We start from the raw sequence: 6,543 nt of genomic DNA, 5'->3' as shown, positions 1-6,543 counted from the left end.
AACTATAACTTACCAAAATGTATTTAAGAAGAAACAGAAAACCCAAATAAATCTATAACCATTTTTTAAATAGGTAGTTTAATATTCAACCGCCAATTGGCCAGAGTGGGGGAACGGATAAATTATGGTTTATTCACATAATGGAATACCATACAACTGTTAAAAAAAAAAACGAACGAGTTCTACAAATATTAACATAAATAAATCTGAGAAAAATAATTTGGAATGGAAACATTTTCAAAAGAAATTGTAGTCTGATGCCATTGTATAAAATGGTAAAAGACAATGATAGTAGCATCTATTCTTTAGAGATGAAAGGGGTTGAGTGTAATTCAATACGGTGTGGTAATGGCCCTGGAGGCCAGGAGGACTTGAGGCCCAGAATGCCCTGGTGAGAACTGATACTCAGTTTCAATGCCAAGGCTCATGGTCACCAGATTTTCCCAGTTTGGGAAGACAAACAAGAAATCAAGATATTTATGTGACTTCTGTTCCAATTTTTGAAAGACTGAAGTGGTGGGGGGCCTCTTCTGTAGAAGGGTAAAATATCGTCTTTGCCCCCACCCCCCAGCTTGTGATTTTTGCCCAGGCCATAAGAAGTTAGGTATAGGTTTGAGCAGGAGCTCTGGAAAAAACAGGCCAGATCAGCCACCCTGGAAGCAGCCTAGATTCTGCTGAGTGAACAGCCCCACCCTTCTGCCTTCAGGCCTCATGGTGCCAGACTGTACCACCACACATGTTCCAAGTCCTCTGAGGCAAGGGACTCCTGGCTATAACCCTCAGCATCCCTGTTTTGTTCTTTCCACCCCATTCCCCTCTTGTGACTCAGAGCCTCAGGTAGCCAGAGGGAACCCAAAAAAGGCTAAAATCCTCCCTGTTCTGAAGGAGACGTTAAATGATCTACTGGAAAGGCAGATAATTTAAATGACTAGCTGTCACAATACCGCCTGACTTTGAGATCACAGTGTGGGCATTAAAGTGGGGCAGGGGGAGGGTTCACACCTGGGAGAGACATGGATATTTTTGTGTAATAATGACAATAAATTAAATGTGACAATATTTATAACTTTATTGCCGTGTCTGGTATTATGCTAAGAGCATTATATGACTGATATCATTTAATCCTGATAATGACCTCATGAAGTAGAATATGACAATATGGACAATACTAGTATTTCGGTATTTATCTTACAAAATTTATTTCTAAAAAGTGTTTAGGATGCATAAACAAAAGTCAGTGAAACTAAGTATTGTATTTCAAATATAAACATTTTAACAAAATGTCAAGTAAAAACTTACATTTATTAAAAAAAATTAATGGTCAGCAGATTAAAAGGATAAAAATAAAGTATTCAAAAGTAACAACCTGAGGATAAAAAAAATGACACAGATGATAGAGGCATTGTTCATCCCTCTTGCGACCAAATCAAAGTTGTGACTGAAACCCGGAGCAAACAGCAAGGAAAGTAGCCCGAGATCTAGACAACAGAAGCACTACGACTAGGGAGAGAAATAATTAATCAACCTGCAATGGTAGAAGGTAGAAGGGAGTTGAAGACACAAGGATGACCAGTCCCAAGCAGCTGAGTGGGACAGAGGCTGCAGCAGCCAGTAGCTGCAGACGCCTCTTAAAGGGGCCATGTCCATGAGAGGACGTTCGCCGTGATGGACCTGCTCGCTCTGAGCACCAGTGCTGAGTCGGCTACATGGGAGTCACCAGGGACTTACAGGTGGACACTGCGTTGTCGGAGTGAGGGCCAGAGGCTATGCTCTCTCCTGGGCAGAAGTGCCGGCGGTATCCATTGTTCCTCTGTTGAGCCCTCCCCCATTCCCAGTGTGCAGACACAGTGCCGCCATAGCTGAGACGTCAAGAAACTGGATAACAGAGGTTGCTCCACCCAGAGGATTCCCTGAAACTCTGCCTCTCCCAACTTGTGGCCCCCACAAGCCACATCCAGGTGCATCCTCGGCCAGTCAGGTGTTCCTTGCTGAGCAGCATTAAGACTCACGCTGGTGGCAGCTAGCCTCGGTTTCTGGTTTCTTTAGGCAACTATAAGCACAGCATCTGTGGATTGCTTGCTGAATCTTAACAGGTGGCCCCAGAGAGGCATAGGCTGGGGCTAAACTTGGCCTGCAGCTGAACCTCTCTCAGGACTGTGCCACTGGACTCCTACTACACAAAGCCATGCTAATAAGACTGGGAGACTTAGGAGCTTTGCTTGGTACACAGAAACAGACACAGAAAGGCTGCCAAAATGGGAAGACAAAGAAGCAGAAATCATATGAGAATAGACTAGAGATCCAGGAATAATGGAGTCAAGCAATCTAACAGATGCAGAGTTCAAAACAGTGGTTATAAAGATATTCAACGGTCTACAGCCATGCCACCCTGAATGTGCCCGATCTCGTCCGATCTCAGAAGCTAAGCAAGGTCAGGCATGGTAAGTACTTGGATGGGAGACCACCTAGGAATACCAGGTGCTATAGGCAATAAAAAAAAAAAAAAAAAAGATGCTCAATGAACTTAGAGGAAGTGTAGATGAATTCACTGAGAACTTTAACAAAGAGATACAAAAAAATCATAAAAATGGAAATGAAAGTTATAAAAGGGAACCAGTCAGAAATGAAGAACACATTATCTGAGATGAAGAATATAGTTAAAATGGAATAAACAGAGTGAATAAAGAAGATTGAACCACCGGTACAGAGGATAGGGAAGCCAAGGACACTCAGTCAGAATGGCAAGAAAAAAGAAGGCAAGACTATAATAGTAATTTAAGGAGCCTATGAGACACTATTAAATGTAAAAATATCCGTGTTATAGGGATACTGGAAGGAAAACAAGATGTTGAAGAGCTATTTGAAGAAATAATGATAGGAAACTTCCTTCACCTGATGAAGGAAACAGACATACAACCCCAGGAAGCTCAGAGAGTCCCAAGAAAGAGGAACCCAAAGAGACCCACACCAAGGCACATCATAATTAAAATGTCAAAGGTTAAATACAAAGATTCTTATTTTATTTTTTTTTTAGGTGAGACAACGCTTGGTTGACCTCACAGATTGCAAGGACCTTGTCAGCTTGCAATCCCTTATTTTTTATTTTTTATGCCTGCAGCACCTAGTCTTCCTCGGTGGTCTCCCATCCAAGTACTAACCAGGCCCGACCCTGCTTAGCTTCCGAGATCAGATGGGATCAGACTCGTTCAGGGTGGCATGGCCATAGAGAAATACAAAGAATCTTAAAAGTAGCAAGAGAAAAGCAGTTAATTACCTACAAGGGCACACCCATAAGGCTGGCAGCTGATTTTTCAAAAGAAACCATGCAGGACAGAAGGGCTTGGCACAAAATATTCAACGTGATGAAAACCTGGGATCTACAACCAAGAATACTTTATCCAGTGAAGCTATCATTTGGAGGACAGATAAAGAGCTTCTCAAAGAAAAATAAGCTAAAGGAATTTATCAACAACAAGCTGGTATTACAGGAAATGTTGGAGGGACCCCTTTAAAATGAAAAAACATATATGAAAAACAGGAATAAAGAATGGTCATAACTACATTCCTACCAACAAGTACCTCAAATGGAAAATAATTAAGTGCTCCAAACAAAAGACAGAGTGGCTGAATGGATAAGAAAACAAGACCCCTACATATGCTGTGTACAAGCAACTCACTTCAGATTAAAAGACACACACAGACTAAAAGAGGATGGAAAAAGATATTGCCTTGATGGACCTAGAGGGTATTACGCTAAATGAAATGGATCATATAAAGACAAATATTGCATGATTTCCCAAACACGTGGAATCTAAAGAACAAAATAAACAACAACAAAAGCGGAAATAAACTCAGATACAGAGAATATTTTGAGGGCTACAAGATGGGAGAGGGGTTGGGGGATTGGGTAGTTGCAGAATAGATATGGAGATATAGAGTATAGCATGGGGAAGAAGGTTGATAATGTAATAAAATATGTAAGAGGGAAGAGGGGTACTAGACTTAGTGGGGCGATCGCTTTGTGAGTTATGTGGATTTATTACTGCATGCCAACTATAATTAAAAAAAACTCATTGAATTGTACAATGTAAATATAAGCTATTAATTGTCTATTTCAATAAAGCCTTAAAAAAAAAACAACCTGAATACCTCTTCAAAATGAAGATTAAATAATGAAAAATTAAAATGGAAATGATTTTCTCTTTAAAAAGAGCCATCTAAAAAAATAAAGCACATGAAATCAAATAGATATCACAAGAAAACTACAGATCAATATCTATTATGATTATAGATATAAAAATCCTCAACATTATGCTAGGAAATCAAACCTAGCAGTGTATAAAAAGGATTCCATACCATAAACAAATGAGATTTATATCAAGAATACAAGGTTGGTTTAACATCCAAAAATCAAACAATGTAATGTACCACATCAATAAAATAAAGGACAAAACCTCAAACAACAACAACAACAACAACAAAAACCAGAAAAAGCATTTGACAAAATTCAATACTCCTTCATAATAAATCACAAAAAAATATAGTGAATAGAAGAGAACTGCCTTAATCTGATAAAGTTATCTATGAAAAATTCACAGCTAACATACTTAATCATGAAAGACTGGATGTTTTCCTCCTAAGATCAGGAACAAGGCAAAGGTATTTGTTCTCATAACTTCTGTTCAACACTAGTTCAACAAGAAAGTGAAATGAAAATGAATCCAGATTGGAAAGAATGTAAAACTATATTTGCAGATGACATGATCTGGCACACAGAAAACTCTAAGGAATCGCTTAAAAGCTATTAGAATAAATGAGTTCAAGATTGCAGTATACAAGATAAATACATGAAAGTCAATTACATTTTTAAACATTAGCAATGGGCAAACTGAAAAAGAAATTAAGAAAACAATCCCATTTTACAATAGCATCCAAAAAATTCCTTAGAAATAAATTTAACAAAAGAAATGCAAAATTTATACTCTGAAAACTACAAAACATTGGTGAAAGAAATTAAAGATGACCTAAATAAATTTAAAGGCACCTCACGTTCACAGACTTGAAGCCTTAAAATTGTTAAGGCGGCACACTTCTCAAATCGATCTACATATTCAATGAGGTGCCTATTAAAATCCTAGCTGAATTCTCTCAAGAGATTTACAAGCTGATCCTAAAATACATACGGAAATTCAAAGGACCTCAAATAGCCAAAACAATTTTGAAAAAAAAAAAAAAGAAATTGAAGGCATTCACACTTTCTGATTTCAAAACTTAATGCAAAGCAACAGTAATCAAAACAGTGCTGGCATAAGGCTAGACTTATAGACCAATAAAATAGAAATGAGTTCAGAAATAAACTCTCACATTTAGTCAACTGATTTTCAGCAAGGGTGCCAACATAATTAAATAAAGAAATAACAGTCTTCAACAAATGGTGCTGGAACAACTGGATATCCACATGTGAATGAATACAGTTGGAACCCTATGTTACACCATATACACAGATTAACTCAAAATGGATTGAAGGCCTAAATATAAGAACTGAAACTATAAAACTCTTAGGAGAAAAACACAGACATAAGTCTTTGTGACCTTGGATTAGGCAATGGTTTCTTAGATGTGACATTTAAAGCATAAGCAACTAAGAAAAAAATAGAAAATTAGACACCATTAAAATTTTTAAACTTTATGCTTCAAATGATACCATAAAAGAAGTGGAAAAAAAACATAGAAAGGGAGGAAAATTTTGTAAATCATGTATCTGATAAGGGTCTTGTATCTAGAATAAAGAACTCGTACAACTCAATAACAAGACAAATAACTAAAAATAGGCAAATGATCTGAATATACATTTCTCCAAATAAGACATATAAATGGCCATTAAGCACATGAAAAGATATTCATAGCCATCAGGGAAATGCAACATCCATGAGATAGCTATAATCGAAAAGACACATAATAACAAGTGCTGGCTAGGATGGGAAGGCACTGGAACTCTCATACACTGCTGGTAAAAATGTAAAATGGTGCAGCTACTTTGGAAAAGTCTGGAAGTTCCTTATGCAGATAAACATACAGTTATTGATCCAGCATTTCCACATGATCCAGCATTTCACTTCTAGGTATATACCCAAGAGAAAACACATGTCCACACAAAAACTTGTATGTGAACATTCATAGCAGCATTATTCATAATGGTCAAAAATAGAAAAAAAAACAAAAGTCCATCAACCGATGAATGGATAAATAAAATGTGATACCCACACAATAGAATTATATTTGGCAATAAAAAAGGAATGAAGTACCTGACATATGCTACAGCATGAATAAACCTTGAAAATATTATGCTAAGAAGCCAATCATAAAGTCTACACATTTCATGGTTCCATCTACATGGAATATCCAGAACAGGCAAATCTATAAAGGCAGAAAATAGATTGGTTAGTCCCTAGCTCTGGGGGGAGAATGTTAGGATTAATAAATTAAGGCTAAAGAGAACAGAGTTTCTTTTGGGTAACAAAAATGTTCTCAAATTGTTTAGAG

General features: G+C 37.4%; 2 pseudogenes; one reads left to right on the top strand and one right to left on the bottom strand.

Moving 5' to 3' along the window:
* Positions 1 to 2,371: 2,371 nt before the first annotated feature.
* Positions 2,372 to 2,490, top strand: LOC120591897 (uncharacterized; annotated as a pseudogene).
* A 619-nt stretch (positions 2,491 to 3,109) lies between these two features.
* On the bottom strand, positions 3,110 to 3,228 carry LOC120591870 (uncharacterized; annotated as a pseudogene).
* Positions 3,229 to 6,543: the final 3,315 nt, after the last annotated feature.

This window comes from Pteropus medius, unplaced genomic scaffold, assembly GCF_902729225.1.
Source record: "Pteropus medius unplaced genomic scaffold, Ma_sr-lr_union100, whole genome shotgun sequence".
Taxonomy (NCBI): Eukaryota; Metazoa; Chordata; class Mammalia; order Chiroptera; family Pteropodidae; genus Pteropus; species Pteropus medius.
Note: the sequence above shows the minus strand (reverse complement) of the source record. Positions and strands in the feature narration are given on the sequence as shown.